Here is a 22309-nt window from a genome sequence, read left to right as displayed (position 1 = left end):
GTGGTTATGCATTCAGTTTTGATGGAAAACATTCACCAATAACTTTTGAAGGAAGTATAAATGGGACATAAGCTTTGGACATGTGAGAATGATTTTTTTAAATCTTCACACATGATAACTCTTTTACTGGGGTATGGAATTCTAGATTAGAAAATATTTTTCCTAGAAAATTTGAAGGGTTTGTTCCATTATCGTAAGTTTCCATTATTGCTGTTGAAAAGGCTGATACTGTTGGAAAGACTTATTTCCAAGGTGTTATATTTGATTTGTCTATCCCCCTTTCTTTCATTCTGGAAGCTTTCAGAACTTTCCCTTTACCCCTTGATGTTCTAAGATTTTATGCACTTTGGAGTGAAACTTTGTAAATCTATTTTACTAGGTATTTAATAGGCCCTTTCAATCTAGAAATTCATGACCTTAGTTTTGGAAAATTTTTGGAATTCTTTAAAAATAAATTTCTCACCTTCTTGTCTTCTTTTTCTGAGGCTATTAAACAGATATTTGCACTTTCTGTATTCATTTTCTAATTTGATTTTCCTTTCTTAATTTTCTTCACCTTGCCCTTTGTTTTACTTTTTGGGCAAGTTCTTCAACTTAATCTTCTTTATCTTACAACTCTTCTATTGAATATTTTCACTTCTGCATGTATACATATGTATATTTTCCCACAAATATTTTTTAAAATAGTATTATTCTCTGAATATACCTTAAAAATTCACCTGTACTTGCTTCATGAATGTTTCACTTACATCTCAGAGGCTATTAATTATAGATTTAGAAAAGCTTTTAATTGTGAATTGGGTGAAGGTTTATATATCAGATCCATTTTCAATAATCCATACCCATTTTGTTTCATTTCCTAGACTGCAATCCCCACAATGTAGTATCACTTATTCTACTTCCTCCTGTGCTCCGTTTCCATTCTTCCTTCTTTCCTAACCCTTCTGAACTTTGTCCTTGGGTAAATGCTCCCCTTTTGATCTCAAATGGTTGATTATTCTAATAAGTGTATACTTCCCTAATGTTATGGGTCTCCTTATAGACCTATTATTTGACTGAAAATTGGGCTACAGAGTTGAATTCATTTCCAGATCTAAAGGATGGCTAATGACCATAGTCTTTGGGGTTCCATCAGTCTCTATCCAACCAGTAAGGCTGGCTTTTTTTTTTAGATGATTTTGAGTTTTGTTCCACATTTTTCTCCCTTTCTACCCAGGACCTTTAAATGTAGTCCTTTTCAGAGCAGTTGTTAGCGATAGCTGGGCACCATCTAGTACTTCCAGTCATAGGGTCATAGAAGTTGAGATTCTCATAGTCCGTTAGTTGATTGGACTAATTGTTTCCATGTGTCTCTGACTTTCTTCACTCTTTTTTTGTTCCAGATGAGAAGAGATGCACCTTAGATGGCTGCTCATGAGCTTTTAAGACCCTAGTGACTACTCACCAAAGTAGGATGTAGAACATGCGGTGTGTAGACTATGTTATGCCAACTGATCCCCAGGTCCATGGACTCATTCCTTCAAGGTGTTTGGTTGTGCCCAAGATGTTTTCATAACTTTCCCCCCTGTATGCTCCACCATATTCATGGGTATATTTGTAATCAAGGTGAACACACCAAAAAACCAAACCCACTTTTATATAGTCAATTCTGACTCATGGTGACCCTGTATAGGGTTGCCAAGGCTGTAAATCTTTCTCCTACAGAGTGACTGGTAGATTTGAACTGCTGATCTTGTGGGTAGTAAGTTACTTCTTGTTAGTACATTACCCTCCCCTTCCAATCCTGGTAACCATCAAAGTATGTTTATTTTAATGTGAAAGTCTTTTAAAATATATATATAATAAAAATATAAAAGTGATCTCATACAATATTTGTCCTTTTGTGATTGACTTATTTCATTCAGAATAATGTTCTCCAGACTTATCCATGTTATGACTCATAGTTATTCCTTAACATTGTATAGTATTACTGTAGTAGTATGGTACACTGCATGTACTATAGTTAGTTTATAATATGTTGTTTTTGTTGTTGTTGTTAAGTGCCTTTGAGTTGATTCCGACCCATTGCGACCCTGTATAGGGTTTCCGAGGAGCAACTGGTGAGCTTGAACTGCTGACCTTGCAGTTCAAATGGCTTTGAAGTCTGATGTATTAACCCACAGCGCCACACCAGGACTCCAGTTTATAATTATAGATTTTTTAAATGATTTTTTTCTCATTCCTGAATTGTCTTTGATTTTTTTCAAGTTCTTATTTTTGTGTTAGTTAATTCTGGTCTCTGTCATTCATGTTAGACATTTCATTTAAAATACTGTCCCTACATACACAAAAATAAATTTTGATTGGAAGCTTTTTGTGCATGTTTAGGGGTTGCTGATTTTCAGACATTACTCAAGAGTGATCAAGTGGGGACCAGAATGTTTTGTTGTTGTTGTTGTTAGGTGCCATCGAGTCGGTACCGACTCATAGTGACCTTACGCACAGCAGAATGAAACACTGCCCAATCCTGGGCCAGCCTCACTATTGTTGCCACACTTGAGCCCATTGATGCTGCCACTTGGCTAATCCATCTTGCTTGGGGTCTTCCTCTTTTTCTCTGACCCTCCACCTTACCAAACATGATATTCTTCTCCAGTGACTTGTCCCTCCTGACAATATGTCTGAAGTATGAGAGACGAAGTTTGGCCATCCTGGCTTCCAAGGAGCACTCTGGCTGCACTTTTTCCAACACAGATCTGTTGGTTCTTTTGGCAGCCCATGGCATTTTCAATATTCTCCTCCAACACCATAACTCAAAAGCATCAGTTCTTCTATGGTCTTCCTTATTCACTGTCCAGTTTTTGCATGCATATGAGGTTATTGAAAATACCATGGCTTGGGTCAGGCACACTTTAGTCTTCAAGCTGACATCTTTGCTCTTCGGCACTTTAAAAAGGTCTTGTGCAGCAGATGTGCCTAATGCAACACGTCATTTGATTTCTTGGCTGCTGCTTCCATGAATGTTGATAGTTGATCCAAGAAGAATGAAGTCCTTGACAATTTCAATCTTTTCTCTGTTGATAAGAATGTTGTTTGGATTTTTGTTTTCTTTTCATTGAGATGTAGTCCATACCAAAGGCTGTGCTCTTTGATCTTCATCAGTAAATATTTTAAGTCTTCTTCATTTCAGTAAGCAAGGTTGTTTCACCTGCATATCACAGGTTGTTAATGAATCTTCCTCCAATCCTCATGCCACATTTTTCTTCATATAAGCCAGCTTCTCAGATTATTTGCTCAGCATAGAGGTTGAATAAGTATGGTGAAAGAATACAACCTTGTTGCACACCTTTCTTAATTTTAAACCATTCAGTGTTCCCATGTTCTGTTTGAACAACTGCCTTTTGGTCCATGTACAGATTCCTCATGAGCACAATTAAGTGTTCTGGAATACTCATACTTCACAGTGTTGTCCATAGCTTGTCATGATCCACACAATCAAAAGTTTTTGCATAGTCAATAAAGCACAGGTAAAGATCTTTCTGATATTCTCTGCTTTCAGCCAAGATCCATCAGACATCAGCAATGATATCTCTTGTTCCACGACCTCTTCTGAATCTAGCTTGAACCTCTGGAAGTTCTCTGTCAATGTATGCTTGTAGCCGTTTCTGTATTACTTTTAGTAAAACTTTATTCACATAGGATATCAGAGATATTGTCCAATGATTTCCGCATTCTGTTGGGTCAACTCTCTTTGGGATGGGCACAAATATGGATCTCTTCCAATCAGTTGGCCAGATAGTCATCTTCCAAATTTCTTGGCATAGATGAGTGAGTGTCTCCTGTGCTGCCTTACTTTCTTGAAATATTTCAATTTTTATTCCATCAATTCCAGAACCCTCCAATACCTGTATTTGGAGTTCTTTTATTTTTTTTGGAAAGACCATTTTCATTAGCATCTCCAGTTTGGAGGCTAGATATTTAAAGACAGCTCCCAGCTTTTGAGAGCCACGATGGATAAGATGGTTACCTCCAAATTTAAATTTGTTGGTGTTGTTAAGTGCTGTTGAATCAGTTCTGATTCATTGCAACCCTGAATAGGGTTTCTGAGGAGCAGCTTTGAACTCTGAGATGAGTTTGAACTACCAACCCTGTGGTTCACAGTCCAGCGCTGATCCTACAGCACCACACCAGGAGTCCCCAAATTTAAATGGCTTGTTTTAATATGATAATAATTAAATTTTTTATTTAAAAAATTATAAACACAAATAAAACAGTACAATAAATTTAGTACCAGCAATGACCAATTTACAGCAAATTTGTTTTATTTATTCCCCGACCAACTCCAATCCTCAAATTGTTTTATAGCAAATTCCATACATTATACAAGTTAATCTTTTAATATTTTTTAAATTAAAGAAGTTTTAAAAATAGCTAGCACATCTGTAACAGTTTATAACATCCAGTTAATGCCTCATAACTTTGTCTGCTCCTCCTCCTTGTCCTCCTTTTAACTACTTTTGCAGAATTCAAATTTATTGCAATTTGTTGATCTTTGTCTTAAATCACTTTTAGTATACTTTTTCTTCCCTGCAATTTGTTTATTGAAGGAGTGAGGTTATTTGTCCTATAGAGTTTCCCACGGTCTGCAATGTTCAGATTGCACCCTTTTGGTTCCTCTATGTGTCTTATTTTCTTTAAATCAGTTGTTACATCTAAAGGCTTGATCAGATTCTAGTTTGATTTCTTTAAAAAATACTTCTTTATAGATATAGATGGGGACTGGATTGTTTTTGTTTTGTTTGTTTGTTTGTGTTTTCATCATGAGGCATATAATGTTCTGGTGGTTTTTTTTTTTTTTTTTTTGAAATTGACAATTATTATCACTGCCTATATCTATAATTTCATTAAGGATTGCAAAATGTTGATGTTCTAAGTCTACTCGTCTCTTCTTCATTTATTATCTGGAAGATTGCTATAAAGAGAAATTTTTCCTCACCCACTATTTGGTTACCCTGAAGTACAGTTCATATAAAAAGGCATAGAATAGGTTTTTGTTTGTTTTACTTATTTATTAGTTTTCCAAATAGTGGGTTGGTTCCTTAGCACTCTTCAAAGAAGACTAATAAGATTTAAATATAATTATGTACTCATGGATTTAAATATATTTGATAAGTTTCAATCAATTGTGGTTATTATTTTCCTTGATGTTCAATTGTCTCACTTTTGATCAGTAGAAGCTTCTACTGTCATTTTGACATAACTATGGTAGTCTTTGATAGCTTTCTTGCTCTTGGATCTAACAAGATTTACAGATCCATCTTGTACATTCTGTTTTGTACCTGGAATCTTCCATTTTACCCAAAGACTCTGGTTCATTTAAGTGCAAAATGGTATTTAAAAATCACATTCAGGAGATTAAAGATGTTTATTGCTACTGAGTTGGCTTCTCAGAGGACAGATATAGAAGATACTTTTTTTAAAATCTTTTTAAGATAAACTGCATCACGAGTTATTACTGGTACTTCCTATTCAAATTTGGGACTGCAATGATTTTACTTATTTTCATTAGCCTTCTATTTGTTTTGTTTGCTTGTTTCTCTCACACCAAAAAACTGCAAAAACAGCAATATAGTTACTTGTGGTTATTTCTAAGACTCATGGAGTTGGTCCTGATTCATAGCAACCCTGCACAGGGTTTCTAAGGAGGAGCTAGTGTGGTTAGCAATCCAGTGCTTGCCTTATAGCACCACTGTATTGTAATTATGAGAGTATATGCTCTTTATTGGGAGTACAGTGGCTCCTTACAGTAAGCATTGGACTATAAACTACAAGGTCTGTGGTTTGGGTCTTCCAAAGTATACCTCACTTGGAATGCATACACAATCAATTATTGGATTTGAAATTATTTTGAATACTTTCTCTCTAGGTGGTTATGGTACCAACTCAATAAATAGGCTAGTTTATTTAATTTTGGTGTTGGTTTTTTAAGGATGGCTTATTCAGTTACTTCATTTTGTTGTATTATTACTTAAAATATTTGTATATTTCTAAAGTCAAATCTATGAAATAAGATATACTCAGTTATGTCTACCTTCTCCCCTATCTTCTCCATTTTGTTTTCTCCCTTCTCCAATAGATGATCATTTGAAAAAGATGTTTTGGTTTATCTTTCCAATTTTTAAAAATGTAAGCAAATAAGTATATGTATGTGCCTTCCTCATTTTTTTCTTAGAAACATGGTTGCCTATTGTTGTTATTGCATGCCATTGAGTCAGTTCTGAGTCATAACAACTATATATAGAGTTTCTGAGGTTTTTAAAAATCTTCTCAGGAGCAGAAAGCCTCATCTTTCTCTGGAGTGGCTGGTGGGCTTGAAATTTAGATCTTGTGGTTTGTAGTTCAGTATTTATCATGTGGAGCTACTGTACTTTTCTGTTGCCTATTATATATTATACGCACACACACACACATATATGTATATATATAACATTGTTATCCACTTTAGCAAGGATATTTAATAAAATTTATGTTCTAGGGATTTGTTACATGTTTATTTTCTGACTCAAACTGCTCTCTGGCTCACCTCTTTCCTAGGGGCACACATTGCTTAAAGCAGATACTCAATAGCAAGGACATGGATATATTTTAAAAGCAAGTGTATCTGGGTTTGAATTTCAGGTCTGCCCCTTACTTGCATGTACCAAAATGTGTTTAACCATTCTTCTGTTGATGGGCATTTAGGCTCTCTCCATCTTTTGGATGGCCACATACTGAAGGATCCTGTGTTCTCCATTCTACTCAATGATCATGGCATTGCATCATTATATCAGTATACCATTATTTGATGTATAATCTTGGACAAATATGTTAACCACTTTGGTCCTCATTATCCTTATCTACAAAATGATAAAAACAAAAATTTCTTCATAGAGTTATTGTGAAGACTAAATGAGACAATTTAAGAAGAGCATTTAGCATAAGGACCTGGCACATGGTACAGGGCTGAGTAAATGTGAATCATGGTATTATTAGATCTGGGTTTTCTTTGATGTTCTTATCAGTTTGACAATTCCAAGAACCTTACAAGTCCTGGGTGTGATTTACCATACTTCCAGCTCCTGGCAAAGTAGAGAGGACTTTGGGCCACACTAGCACTCACTTGGACCGTTGTCACTGTCAGAGTTGATCAATTATCACTCCACAGTCAGAACTGGGTCCTTCTGATTCCAGATCGTGACCCTTCCCTTCTGCCAGCCCCACAGAGGGGTGGTCTATTCTGCAAAGCCACCATCATTTCTTGCCTTCTCAACTTCCTTCTTAGTTTCTTTTGGTCTTAGGTTCCAGCATCCCTCCAGAAGCTGTTTTCATATCTCTGCTGCATCCCGAGGGAACTTCCTTCGACACCTAGAAATAGCTTTCCTACTCAATTCTCAGGTCCCTGGGATGGATCACAGGGATTAAGAGTTCCACCTTCTTTCCTAGTTCCTCACCACTTTTGAGGCGTTAATATCCTATGGCATCACATCTACACTCTAATCTCAGGACATTGCATCATTGTATCAGTGCATCATTACTGAGTTAAAATGATTGCACTGTCAGGTTGTCATTTGTTTCTGGGTCATGTGCCTCAGTACAGCCATTATAGCACTACAGTGTCACATGACTATTTCATTACTACAAAACAGTCCCAAGTTGCTAACTAGTGAATTGACCTATCATTTCTTGGTTGGTATCAGTAAATGGTCCTGGTTTTTATTGCATCACCTGTACCTTTGTGGTAATACATCTTTACTGCATTTTATTATTGTAGGATCGTTTTGTTTCAATACTATACTCTTTCTTTGAATTACATTGGTTTATTCAAGCCGAAAGGCAAATTTGAGGGGTATAAAAGGGCAGGACAAGAAAGTCTATATCCCAACTCTCCATCCCAAGTCTGATTCACTCCCTTGAACTACTTGCTTATAATTCTATATGTTGGACATCATATCCAGGCATGTCAAACTCAGTATTTCCAATGCCATATTCATCATTTCCAGCTCCAAGTCAGCTTCTTCTTCCTACCTCTTTTGATGGCCCTACCAGTCACCCAGATTCTTGGAAAACACCCCTCGGAGGCAATCATCTTTGCCCTATTCTTCTTCCTCACCCTCATATCCACTTTACAGCCAAGTCTAAATATGCTCCCTCAGTGAAGCTGCCACCAAGCTTGGGTCCCAGCACCTTGGAGATGAAGCTTACTCAGCTCACCGGATTTCCCTCTGCCCCTCAATTACAGAACCTCCTTCCACACACAGGTCAAGCTCAATGTCTCTCTTCCTCTCTCTTCCTCATCTTTCCTTCTCACCCTCTCACCCTCTTCCCTCACTCTTGCTTCTTTGTCTCACAATTGAACCAACCTCCTGCTGGTCTTCCTGCCTCAAACTTTCCCTTCAGCCAGCCTATTGGGTGACCAGAGTTACCTTGGTAAAGAATAGTTTGCATCTGGCCATCTTTAGAAGCAGAAGCAGTCAGTGACAACCCTGCGTCCCATAAATGGTAGGGAAACTTCTCAGTCTGACATTTAATACCCTTTACAAACTAGTCTCAAGTCCACTTCCGATTGTTTCTTCCTCTCCTCTGAACAACCCTAGCTCCAGCCTGACCACATGACTGCACAGGGCATGTATGTTTCTTCCTGACTTAGTGCTTTGCTTCTCTAGGAAGTTCTTTCAGCCATCTTCTCTTCCATTCTAACTGGTTCTCAGTAGTTGATCCCTCATCTGAGCCTGGCCAGCCCACCTGGTATGGGTCAGTTTTATGACCACACTAATTATCTGGGTGTTTTCCAAGGGTTTCTTATACCTCTAGCCATTGCAGCCTGTCTTGTTGTCGGTAGAGGACAAGCTTGAGGAACAAGCAGAGCTGGCCCTAGAGTCCAACTAGGGGTATACCAAGACAGGACAAAGTATTCATTCATTCATTCAGCAAACAGTTTTTGTTATCCGTGAAGTGCCAAGCTCTCAGGATAAAGACATGGCTGTATCTTCATGAGACTTAATGTTTTAATAAAAAAATAAACAATGCACAAATATTTACCAGGGTAATAAATGGGAGAGTTTGGGGAACTGTAAAAGCACATCACAGAGGTCAGAGAAGACTTTTTGGAGGGAGTGACATTTAATTGGAGATCTGAAGGATGAACAGCAATTAGTCAAGTGAAGGAGTTGTACAATGGAAGGAGTATTTCATGCTGAGAGAAGAACAGCATGTGCAAAGGCTGGAAGAGTGGTTCAGTGGGGCTGGAACAGACAGCAAGGGAAGCATGCTGAAGGCAAGATTGGGCTGTGGCAGAGTCCAGGGCTTTGTTACTTGTGAGTTAAGTTAAAGGCTTTGAAGTTAAATATCTGCAGGCCTATTGTGGGCTACCAAAGAGTGCTAGGCTGAGGGCTGGGGATGGCAGGATATTATTTGCATTTTAAAAGATAGCCAAGGGTTTAAATCAGGACAGCCAACAAAACTGATGATGGCTCAGCATTTGGTAGTGGTGAGGAGATAGAAGGGAGTGATGGGATCTGATATAGATATGGGAGGTAGAAGAGGAACTGGATTCTGATTGGATGATAAGACTAAAGGAGAGGATAGAGTCAAGGATGATTGTTGAGACTGTGGTTTGAACAACTGAGTGGAAAATGCCCACAGATTAAGATCAATAGGCACAAAGATTATTCCACACAAATCGTGACTAAAGATGGTTGAGGGTAATGCTAGGTATTCCAGAGAGTTATAGAACCTAAGCCAATCAAGGGGTCAAGGAAGTCCTCCTGGTTGGGTCAGTTTATGGCAAGCCATGACAAAGGGAAGCTGAGGACCCAAGATATGAAGTTGGGCGTAGGACTAGGGAACATGGAAGCCAAGGGAGCACAAGGCCTTGGAGACTTGGAATGGGCCCAGGGTGGCCCAAGACCTGGGTGACTCCAGCCTTGGTTGGTGACAGACGGCTGGGCTGGGCTGGGCTGCCCTCTCCTCCTCTGATAATTAATCCCGCGCGGGGGCCGCGGGCGATGACAGGGCTGTCTAGCGTGCACTTAAGCATTAAATGACCAATTTCTGTCAGACTAACTTCCCCAGCCTCCCCGTCCCCTCCCCTGCCGCCCACCCCCCGCCTGCACCCCCTCCCTCTGCTCCCTGCACTCTGAGTTTTTCAGCAACTGATGGCTCCTGGTTCATTTCTGTGGAATTAATTGGTCCCTGAATGAATTCTGTTGACAGGGCAATTTATCATGTGTTTGGGCTGACAGTGCGGGTGTCGGGGGGTAGGGGGGTGGGGAGGTGGATGGGGGTGCCGAGATAAGGAGGAGGAGGGGGTCTGGGTTGGGGTGAATACTGACCACAGATGGGAGCCTGAGAAGCACCAGCCCAAGGGTTTGGGGTGCCATAGAGCACCCCAGTCACGGCCTCACCTTTTGGTTATACACCTCTAATCCCAAAAGTTCGTGAGAAAATCCCAAATTGGAAAGGACCTCCCAAAAAGTTTGCATGGTCTCTCCCCAACTCTTCAATCATCTCAAATTGGGGTGTCTTCATTGGGGGAATTCAGCACCACCCTACATTAACCCTCTGAAGACTGGAATGGGGCCTGGGGCTCTGGGAGAGAATAACAGTGTGTGTATGTGTGCGTGTGTGTGTATGCATGTTCATGCACTCAAGAAGTGAAGGACTGATTAGTCTAGGGTAAGGGGGCTGATCCCTAGGGAGTTGGGCGCTCAGCCGGCCTAGCTAACAGGGACCTAAGGGAATGACTAATTAGGGTATTGGGATGGTTTGGGCAAGGGGGGAGTGTTGAGGGGGAGGTATGAAATGTTGTTGGTCCCAAATAGCTGTTTCCTTTGTCTCCCTCCCCTACTACCCTACCCTGCACCCTCAACGGTACCTTCAGACCACCAGTCATCTGCCTCAGTACTCACAGCCCCAACCCCCAGAGACCTTTGGGCAGGTACTGAGAAGAGAGATAGGAAAAAGCAGTAGTAACTCCCAGATGGGAGTGATGGCAACAAATAAATAAAACCATGTTCCCTTCTACTGTAGATTAAAAAGTCCTCCATTCACATCCTCATCTAAAGGTACCTCACTTTGCCTCAGCAGAGCTTTCTTCAACTTCTCCTGGTCACAGACACAACCTGAGCATCTACAGTATACAACCACAGAAGCTTAGAATGTCAAAGTCAGAGTGGGAAAATACCCTAGAGACCATCTGAGGAAACCAAGGCATGGGAGTGTGTGGGGGCATGGGGGTGTTGAAGATCACACAGTAAACCAGCTTCTGATCCTAGCTTTGGCGATGTCTCTATACACACATGCTTGTTTTTGTCCTGCCTCTGGTTGTTTATGGGGGCTGAGAAGTCCCTTGGGACAGTTCTATTCCAAGTCTCCCCATTAGGCAGCTGAGGTTGAGCATGGGCACTTGGGAATCACAGTCCCAGTGACTGGGCCTGAGGTGGCAGCTAGGCTCAGTCAACTATAGAGGCAACATATAAAGGGGGAGGGGAGAGCAGAGGAATCTTGATGGGGGTGAGGGCCTGGCTGTGTCCTGAGGGATGAAGTGAGGACAAGGGACCACCAAGGATACACACCAATGTGTGCTCTTCCCGCTGGTTGGTAGCATGCTCCTTTTGCTCTAACTCTTCCTTCTGACTCCTCAAGAGAGAGACTTCTAAAGTTCTCTACCTTCCTCAAGGCTGGACCCACCCCCGCTGTTTCCACTTTCAGCAGACAGCAACAGTGTCTCCTACCATCTCTCTGAGCAACTCTAGCAGTCCCCCTCAACTCTTGGTTCTGACTCTCCTTCCCCCCATCCCTTATTCCATGCCTCCCACCCATCCTTTCAGTCTTCTTTCCAAGCCCCTCTGAGCACCTTCTCTTCACCTCACCCCTCCCCCTCATGCCTGGCTTCAGCAATCAGGCATATCCAGGTATCCCTTAGCCCAGTGTCAGATTACCCAATAAGTGAAGTAAACATGGGCTTTTATGCTTGCTTACTATTCTGTAGTGAACAATTTCAGTTTTTCATCACATCAAAGATTTTGCTTCTTGGTATGGCTGGCATCTGTTTCTCAACCCCATAGCACCCTCCTACAGATAGAAAGCCTCTTCAAATTTAAAACCCTGATAGGGGTTAAGTACCCAGTAAGCAAGGTGGGCATGGGTTTACTTGTGCAGCATGTTGAAACCCTGGTGAAATTGTTCACTACAGGTTAATAAGTTGTTGTTGTTGTTGTTACGTGCCGTCGAGTCGGTTCCGACCCATAGCGACCCTGTACAGGGTTTCCGAGGGTGTAAATCCTTACGGGAGTAGAAAGCCTCATCTTTCTCCCGCGGAGCAGCTGGTAGTCTCGAACCGCTGACCTTTAGGTTCGCAGCCCGATTCGTAACCACTACGCAACCAGAGCTCCTTAATAAGTAATCACAAGTAAACCCGTGCTTACTTTGCTTATTGGGCAATCTGCCCCCTGCTTAGCCTAAAAGAGGCTTCCCTTGCGCTCACTGACAACATTACCTTCCAGGACCTCTCATGTTCCCCTCCCTTCCAAACCCTTCATAAGACTCACCTACACTTACACTCTGTTACTTCTACTTTCCAGGCCTCAGGCAGGCCTCCACAACTCCAGTGCCCTCCTCCACCTTCTGAAACACTATCTGGAAGACCACAAGATATCTCCTTGTCACATAGCCAATGGCCAATCCCTCAGTCAGATGACCAAAAAGTGAACACTGGATTTGTTCATAAACAACTGCGTTTATGTGACAAGGATCTAATTGTCTCTTTACTTTTTTAGATTTAAATTTTATTTTCAATAAAGTCAAAACTGTATTAAAAAGCATTTTTGTTTTGCTGCTGTTAGGTGCCATCAAGTCGGTTCCAATTCATAGTGACCCGACGCACAACAGAATGAAACACTATCCGGTCCTGTTAGTTTGAGTCCATTCATTGTTGCTGCCTCTGTCAATCCATCTTGGTGGGGTCTTCCTCTTTTTTGCTGACCCTTCATTTTGCCAAGTATGATACCCTTCTCCAGGGCTCACTCTTATTCCTGTCCCCATCCATACTATACTGTACCCTCTAGAGGGATAACAATTTTTACCGAATTGTCATTTCCAAGGTTTTTGTACGTACAAACAATGTGGATAAACATTCTTAATTTCGCTCTTTTTTTGCACATTGTATCTGCTGTCCTGTACTTTTCTGTTTTACTTCAAAATATAACTTTGTAATGTTTTCATGCAAGTACATCAGATCTTCCATTGTCTTTGTCACTGCTGCACAGTGTTCCATTGTGAGGCTGTGCCATAGTTGGTTTAACCACACTCTTAGTGATGAAACAGACAGTTTCGAGTATTTTTTCTCATATCTTTATTACTTCTTTCAATTTTCTCCTTTACCTGTATTCATGTATTAACCCATGAACATTTGTTGTTGTAGCTGACATTCAGTTGCTCCCCTATTCATGATGCCTTCTTGTACAATGAAATAAAATGCTACACCATTTCCAGGATTGGTTGTTGTGATCCACAGGGCTTTCATTGACTGATTTTCAGAAGTAGATCATCAGGCTCTTCTTCCTAGTCTTTCTTAATCTGGAATCTCTGCTGAAACCTGACCAGCATTATAACAATATGCAAGCCACCAATGACAAGGCTGTGCACAGGTACAATGACCAGGATCTGAACCCAGGTCTCTCCCATGGGCGGTGAGGGTTCTAACACAGAACCACTAATATATTCTATGAACTTTTAGTAGACATATTTCTTTGCTGACCAGACCCAAAGCCCTGCTGTAAGGAGCCCTAGTCGTGGTGTAGGATTTGCACTGTGCTGCTAGCCTCAAGGTCAGCTGTTCAAACACACCAGGTGCTCTGAGGGAGAAAGAAGAGGCTGTTGGCTCCTGTAAAGATTTACAGCCTCAGAAAACCCCTACTGGGTCACTATGAGCCAGAATCAACTTGATGGTTGTGGGGTTTTTTGGTACTAGGTCCAGGATTAGGGCAGCATAGACTTGCAGTAAAGTAATGAGCTGCATGGCTTTGAAGTCAGAAAGATCTTAAGCCATCTTTTAGCTATGTGTAATTTCTCATTCGTTAAGTGTGCAAAGTAATACCTATCTCTCAGGGTTGCTGTGAAGACTGAATGAGATGACAACAGTAAATGACTTGATATTCAGTGGTTGCTCAATAAACGTCAGTTTCCTTCCTAAGCGAGTCCTTAGTATGTTGTTACTAGGTGTCGTCAAGCCAGTTCTGACTCATTGCACCCTATCTATGCACAGCAGGATGAAACACTGCCCAGTCCTGAGTCAACCTCACAGTTGTTGTCTGAACCCATTGCTGCTGCCACTGTGTTAATCCATCTCATTGGGGTCTTCATCTTTTTGCTGACTCTCCACTTTACCAAGCATGATGTCCTTCTCCAGGGATTGATTTCTCCTTACAGCATGTCCAAAGAATGAAAGATTAAGTCTTACCATACTCGCTTCTAACGAGCATTCTGGCTTTACTTGTTCCAAAACAGATTTGTTTGTTCTTCTGGCAGTCCACGATACTTTCAGTATTCTTCACCAACATTCAATGCATCAATTCTACTATGGTCTTCCTTATTATTTACTCAACTTTCACATGCATATGAGGCTGTTGAAAATACTATGGCTCAGAACAAGTACACCTTAGTCCTCAAGCTGATAGCTTTGCTCTTGACACTTTAAAGAGATCTTTTACAGCAGATTTACCTAATGCGATATGTTGCTTGATTTCTTGACTGCTGCTTCCATGAGTGTTGATTGTGAATCTAAGTAAAATGAAGTCTTTGACAACTTCAATTTTTTCTCCTCTTATATGAAGTTATTTATTGGTCCAATTGTGAAGATTTTTGTTTTCTTTGTATTGAGACGCAATCTACTGAAGGCTGTGATCTTTGATTTTCATCAGTAAGTATTTTATGTTATCTTTGCTTCCAGTAAGCAAGGTTGTGTCCTCTGCGTATTGTAGGTTGTTAATGAATCTTCCTCCAGTCTCGATGCCATGTTCTTCTTCATATAATCCAGCTTCTTGGATTTTGTGTTGTGCCCATTCAAAGAAAGGTAACCAATCCAATGGAATTCAGAAATCATTGAACAATATAATCAATATCACATGCAAGTAAAATTTTGCTGAAGATAATTTTAAAAAGGTTGTAGCAGTACATTGACAACTGCCAGAAACTCAAGCTGGATTCAAAAAAGGACATAAACTAGGGATATCATTGCTGATGTCAGATGGAACTTGGCTATAAGCATAGAATACCAGAAAGACGTTTGCTTTAGCTTTGTTTACTATGCAAAGGCATTCAGCTGTGTGGCTCATAACAAATGGTGGATAACATTGAGAAGAATAGGTCTTCGAGAACATGTTACTGTGCTCTTGAGTAACCTGTACATAGACCCAAACAAGGGGATACTGAAGGGCTTAAAATCAGGAAAGCTGTACATCAGGGTTGTATCCTTTCACCATATTTATTCAATCTGCTCTTAGTATAAGTCCCATAACCTCTTTCCTGGACCATTGGAGTGGTCTCCTATGTGTCTCCCTGTGTCCATTGTCTCCTTGTGTCCTACTTTGCACAGTACTGACAGAGAACTCTTAAAAAAAAATGCAGACCTATTAAGCCACCAGCTCTCTCCTGCTTTAAAATCTTTCAATGGCTTTCATTGCCTGTAGAAAAATAATCTAAAATACTTAGTAGGTCATTCATGCCCTTCAGTGTTGTTTAAGCCAGAACTTTTTTTGATTGCAAGTGACCCATCCAACAAATTAACTTATGCCAGAGAGAGAAAAGTGTGGGGGTTGGGGAGAGGGAGGAATGGAGAGAGAAAGAGAGAAAGTTATTCTCTCCTCCATGTTACTGAGGGTCCCTCCCATCTCTGTCCTTCTGCTTAAATGATCTGGAATACCCATTCTTCTCTCTCTATTTAAGGTTTCTGGTTTCTTCTTCCTCATCATTCCATTTATTTATTTGCCCCAAATATTAATTGAGCATCTACTATAAACCAAACACTGTCCCAGGCATTGGGTATCCAACATTGAACCCAATCTACTGCCATTGAGTCAACTCTTACTCATAGTGATCATGTAGGACAGAGTAGAACTGTCCCCATAGGGTTTCCAAGTCTGCAAATCTTTACGGAAGTAGACTATCACATTATTCTCCCAAGGAACTGATGGTGGGTTTGAACTGTTGATCTTTTGGTTAGCAGCAGAGCGCTTAACCACTGCACTGCCATTGCTCCTTCCAACAGTGAACAGAACAGACAAAAACTACCACCATGGTACTCACATTCTAGTGACAGAGGACAGGACATGAACAAAGAAAACATGGAATCTGTTAGGTGGTGATAAGCAGTAGGAAGAATCGGGGGCAATAATGGGGGGCAGATGCTATGTTATTTCAGTTGGAGAAGGAAGGTCTGTCTGGTAAACTAACACTGCAACAGAGACTTCAAGAAAATGAGGGAGCCAGCCATAGGGTTGTATGCAATAAGAAATTCCAAGCAAAAAGCACAGAAAGTGCAAAGGTCTTGAGGAAGATGTGTAATTAGCTGTGAGTAAAGCACAGCACCCAGATAAGCAAGAACTGAGCTCAGAGAAGCTGGAGAAGGATAAGCAAACCAGCTCAGTTGCTGTAGAGTCAATTCTGACTCATAGTGACCCTATGGAGAGCAGAACTGTGCTCCATACAGTTTTAAAACTATGGCCTTTCAGAAACAGATCTCTAGTCCTTCCTTCCAAGGTGCCTCTATGGGGGTTCAAACCACCAACCTTTCTATTGGTAGTCAACTACTTAACCATTTGTAGCACCCAGAGACCCCAAGGAAGGATAAAAGGATGCAAGTTAAGAATGGTGGTCATGGGTGAGGAGTGGATAGTCTAAACATATGGGACTTTGAGGGTCAGTTTTAGGACATTGACTTTGAGGGGAATTTGGAGTCACTAGAGCATTCTGAGTGGAGGAAGGATAGGATATGCTTTACATACATTTAGGAGGCTCACTCTGGCTGCTGCGGGGAAGGGGAGGATACATGGGTCGGGGCAAAGATGGAAGACCAGTTAGAACTGTTTCGCAAGTTCTAGATAAAGGATCATGATGGTGTGCCCCAGCATGGTACAGACCAGGTAGTCAAGAATGGTCAAATTCTGGACTTTTAAAAGGTGTTGTTAAGTGCCGCTGAGTTAATTCCAACTCATCATGTCTATGTATTGGGTTTCCAAGGAGCAGCTGGTGAGTTTGAACCACAAACCTTGTGATTCAAACTGACCTTAAGGTCCAGTGCTTTATCCCACAGCACCACATCAGATAGAGCTGTCAAATTTTGCTGACAGGCCAGATATGTGATGTGAAATGAGGGAAGATGCTAACTTTTTGGCTAGAGTGATTGGCATAAAGGAATTGCCTTTTACTGAGATGGACAGGTTGGGGAACCCCTTCATGTCCTTCATGTTTCCTAGCTTTGTTTCCCAAGAGGGAGGGACTGATGGCTCTATTCAATTCTGTACCAATAGCAGCTATTGGCACAAATAAGATTGCTTGTGTTTACATGGGCAGGAGGGGCTGTGGATGAAGCAGCTTCCTTAAAAGAATTGTGTGAGTGATGAGGGTTGCATTTTGACATTCTCAGTACTGTCCTGCCCACCAGCTACTTTCAACTTCTCCTACTCCCTTGATCCCCACTCCCTCCACCTCTCCCCAGGCACCCCATATTCTATCCACATTTTATCTATTTTCATGCCTCCATTTTTTGCAAGTCCTTCAATCTACGACAGGAGCCCTGGTAGCGTGTGGATTACAAGTTGGGTTGCTAACTGAAAGGTCAGTAGTTAGAATCTACCAGTGGCTCCTCAGGAGAAAGATGAAGCTGTCTGTCCCTGTAAAGATTTACAGCCTCCGAAACCCTCTACAGGGTCTCTATGAGTTAGAACCGACTTGGTGTCACATAAACACCACCAACAACAACCCAGGATATTTTTATTCACCTGTATATGTTTCTGTCATACTTGGTATACCTCAGTGGAGATGTGTGGAACAGCCAAGTCAGAATAGGTGAGGACTGGGAAAACTAGAACCTGGACAAAAGACCCTATTTATGTTGAGGTGGGTGGATAGAAGTGTATAGGCAACTGACCAAGAACTAAAGGAGACCCTTGTTGTTATTGTTAAGTGCTATCGAGTCAGTTTTGACTCATAGCAACCCCAGTATAGGATTTCCAAAGAGCAGCTGGTGAGTTTGAATCGCCAACCTTGCAGTTCAAACCAACTTTGCAGTCCTGTGCTTATCTACAGCACCACACCAGGATTACCTAGGTGGAGCAAATAGTGATGATGGACTATTAACCAAAAGTATTCTTATGGTTGTTGTTGTTATGTGCTATTGAGTTGGTTCCAATCCATAGTGGCCCTATGCACAACAGAATGAAACACTGTCTGTCCTGTGCCATCCTCACAATTGCTGCCTTTAAGCCCATTGCTGCTGCTACTGTGTTAATCTATCTAGTTGGGGGTCTTCCTCTTTTTTCTTGACCCTCCATTTTACCAAGCATAATTTCCTTCTCCAGGGACTGATCCCTCCTGATAACATGTCCAAAGTATGAGGGTCAAAGTCTCGCCATCCTGGCTTCTAAGGAGCAGTCTGGCTGTACGTCTTCCAAGACAGATTTGTTTGTCCTGGTAGTCCATGATACTTTTAATATTTTACTCCAACAGCATAATTCAAGTGTACTGATTCTTTTGCGGTCTTTCTTATTCATTGTCAAACTTTCACAAACATATGAAGCTGTTGAAAATTCCATAGCTTGAGTCAGGTGCACCTTACTCCTCAAATTGGTATCTTTGCTTTTTAACACTTGAAAGAGGCCTTTTGCAACAGATTAGCTTAATACAATACATCATCTGATTTCTTGACTACTGCTTCCATGCACATTGATTGTAGATACAAGCAAAATGCAATCTTTGACAACTTCAATGTTTCCTCCATTTATCATAATGTTATTTGCTGGTCCGTTTGTGAAGATTTTTGTTTTCTTTACACTGAGGTGCAATCCATACTTCAGTGGTCTTTAATCTTCATCAGTAAGTACTTTAAGTCCTCTTCACTTTCAGCAAGCAAGGTTATATCATCTGCATATCGCAGGTTGTTAATGAGTCTTCCTCCAGTTCTGATGCCATCTTCATATTATCCAGCTTCTAGTATTATTTGCTGGGCATACAGATTGAGTAAGTATGGTGAAAGTATACATCTCTGAACCACACTATGTTGTTTTGTTAAGTGCTGTTGAATCGGTTTTGACTCATAGCGACATTGTATAGGGTTTCCAGGGAGCAGCTGGTGGGTTTGAACTGCCGACCTTGTGGTTAGCCGTCCAGTGCTTATTCTACAGTACCATACCTGGTTTCCTGATTTTAAACCATTCGTAGCCAAAAGGTTATTACAGTTCAAACCTACTCAGTGGTGCCTGGAAAGTAAGACTTGATAACCTGCTTCTGAAAGTCAGGGTCTTGAAAACCCTATGGAGCAGTTCTACTCTGCATACATGTTGCATGCATGTTGTTGCCATGAATCAGAATTGACTGGGCAGCAACTAACAACAATGGCAAGAACTTCAGATCATGCTCTAAGGTTATCAGGCTGATTCTAAGCATAATCAGTACCATAGGAGGGACACAGTATGAAGACCTCTGGGAAGAGTCAGGGCTCTGTAAATTGGATTATTTTAGTGGTCCAATCAGACATACGGGAGATCAGAAATAGAATAGAAGGTAAGAGGTCCTGGTGGGATCCAAGTGAGAGGGCTTGGCTCCAGATTTGAAGTATGGGTCAGAGCTGGCCTCCCAGCTGAGGTGGTGGGGTGGTGGAGTGGACCTGGAGGCTGAGCTAAGCCCTGGGGATATGTTGAGGGGAGGGTTCACTGGGCCACTTTATGCTCACCTGGGCTAGCTTATACTTACCAAGGCATAAAGTACTTTATGCCTGGCAGCTTCCAGGAACTTGTCTATTGGCAATCAGGCAATAGTCAAGTGCTCTGACATGCTTAATCTTCATGGTTCTAAGCATGATCTCCAAAGTGGGGTACACATCTTCCAGAGGTACAAGAGGATCCATTTGAGTGTGAGATGAGAACATTAGAACTTTTTTCTCTATATATTCAAATATTATTCTTTCCTCTTCTATGTTTTCTGTAATTCATAATGGAGTCCGTGGTGTGACACTTTGGATTAATACGCTGGACTGCAAAGTAGTTTGACTGTAAGGTCAGCGGTTCAAACTCACCAGCCACTCCTCAGAAACCCTATACCGGGTCGCTATGGGTCAGAACTGACTCGACGGCACTTAACAACAACAAGAACAATAATTCATAATATGTTAGTCCAGTGTTTTATGAAATTTGTAATTAAGTAAATATACATAAACTGGGAGTACATGTTCTCATTCTTTTTGGTGATCGGGTGTATGATGGGGAGCTGTAGGATAAGTATGGGACTGCTAACCACAAGGTCAATGGTTCAAACCCACCAGTTGCTCCTTGGAAAACCTATACAGCATTGCTATGAATGGAAACTGACTCAATGGCACTTAACAATATAAACAAGTTTATCATGCTTCCGCTCCGCGGGAGAAAGATCAGGCTTTCTACTCCCGTAAGGATTTACACCCTCGGAAACCCTGTACAGGGTCGCTATGGGTCGGAACCGACTCGACGGCACTTAACAACAACAACAACATCATGCTTCTAGAGACTCATGGTGCTGTGGGTTAATGTGCTGGACTGCAAAGTCGTTTGAACCGCAAGGTCGGTGGTTCAAGCTCACCAACTACTCCTGGGAAACCCTATACAGGGTTGCTATTGTAGGAACCGATTCAATGACACTTAACAAAAACAACAAGGATACTGATGGTCAGGGGGCAGCAGAGGACAGGATAGAGAGTAGGTATTAGTACTGCTACTTGCTGAAATGAGAAACAGGGATGATAAGCAGGTGGGGATGAGAAAGGATGTGAGTGGAAAAGGAAAGGAGTAAACTTCATTGAAGCTTGATGATTTGTGGGGGGTCCTGAATGTATCCCTGTAGTGGGTAAGTGGGGGTGGGCAAATCAGCTTAGGGAAAGAAAGGCCTCTGAGCGCTTGGTGGGAAGAAGTTGTGTTAAGACATTTGCCTTCAAGCCAAGAGAGCTAGTTCACTCTTTAGTCTGTCTCCGGGTCCTGCTCGTACTCCTGCCCCACCCCCCTACTTCTTTCAGCCACCACTGGAGACTCAGGTGTGAGAGCCCTTTAAGTGGGAGGAGGCTGGGATCCAAACAGCCTGGGAGGTTTGTGGCAGGAGAAGAAATCTGCTGGGGATCACAGGTGCCCTTTGTGTCAACAAGAGTTTGGAGGGCTAGAGCCTGGGAGCTGACCTGATAGAGACGGATCCCATTCCAGATATCTCCAGGGCAGCTCTAAAGATCCTGGAGGGATGGGTGTCACCCATCCTTGCCCCAAACAAGAACACAGGAACAAACATTCACGCAGATCCTCATAGTCAGTCAGACTGGTCACTCGGGCACGGGAACATTAAAAGAAAAGTTTCCCACCACCCCACCTCAGAGTACCCAAGAACATACATACAGGCTAACATAAGTTTGTTCACAGGCAGGACCCAGGCTCCCGCGCGCCATCTCCAGGACACACCAAACCGCGCCATGGGGCGCATCAATTCCAGCTGCTGCTCGTTGAGTTCTGGCCTCCGCAGGGCACCGGGGGCGCTGCAGCGAGCGAGGACCAGAGAGCTGGGCGGTGGACGTCATCACGCCGTCAGGGAACTTGCAGCCCAGCAACACAACCGTTGGCGGTCTCCGCGAGGACTCAGAGGATCCCCGATACAATTGCGGCTGGGTGGGTTTAGGCGCAAGTGCACCCTCCCAGAAGTGGAGGGAGGGGCGGAACTGCAGACGACCCCCAAACTCGCGAGGAGAGCCTGTACCCCAAATGTTCTTACGAGTGGAATAGCAGGAAAAGCACACAGGCCTCGTATAACAGATTCCTAACGAGTTATTCTGCAGTTTCAGAGAGTGACAGCTTCTTGCCCCGAGGTGGGGAGGGTGGTGGCTGCTGAAAGGACACTCCTCTGGGTCTTGGCTGCGTGCACCCCCGGGGAGCAAGGAGTGTGGTGGTGAGGTGGGGTTCTCCGCAAGAGAGTTTGAGAAGTTGCATGGAGGTGTAATTGAGAAGCTTATTCATTGCAGAGAGAGGATTGTTAGGGGGTCAGTGCGAGCGAAAGCCCGTCCCAGAGACAG

At 42.0% G+C, this 22309-nt stretch overlaps 1 pseudogene; it reads right to left on the bottom strand.

Annotated features, from left to right (window-relative positions):
* LOC102826791 overlaps positions 1–21820 on the bottom strand; it is a 54180-nt pseudogene extending 32360 nt beyond the window's left edge.
* Positions 21821–22309: the final 489 nt, after the last annotated feature.

This window comes from Chrysochloris asiatica, unplaced genomic scaffold, assembly GCF_000296735.1.
Source record: "Chrysochloris asiatica unplaced genomic scaffold, ChrAsi1.0 scaffold00003, whole genome shotgun sequence".
In the NCBI taxonomy this organism is placed as follows: domain Eukaryota; kingdom Metazoa; phylum Chordata; class Mammalia; order Afrosoricida; family Chrysochloridae; genus Chrysochloris; species Chrysochloris asiatica.
The sequence above is the reverse complement of the archived record's forward strand: the minus strand, read 5'-3'. Positions and strand labels throughout refer to the sequence as shown.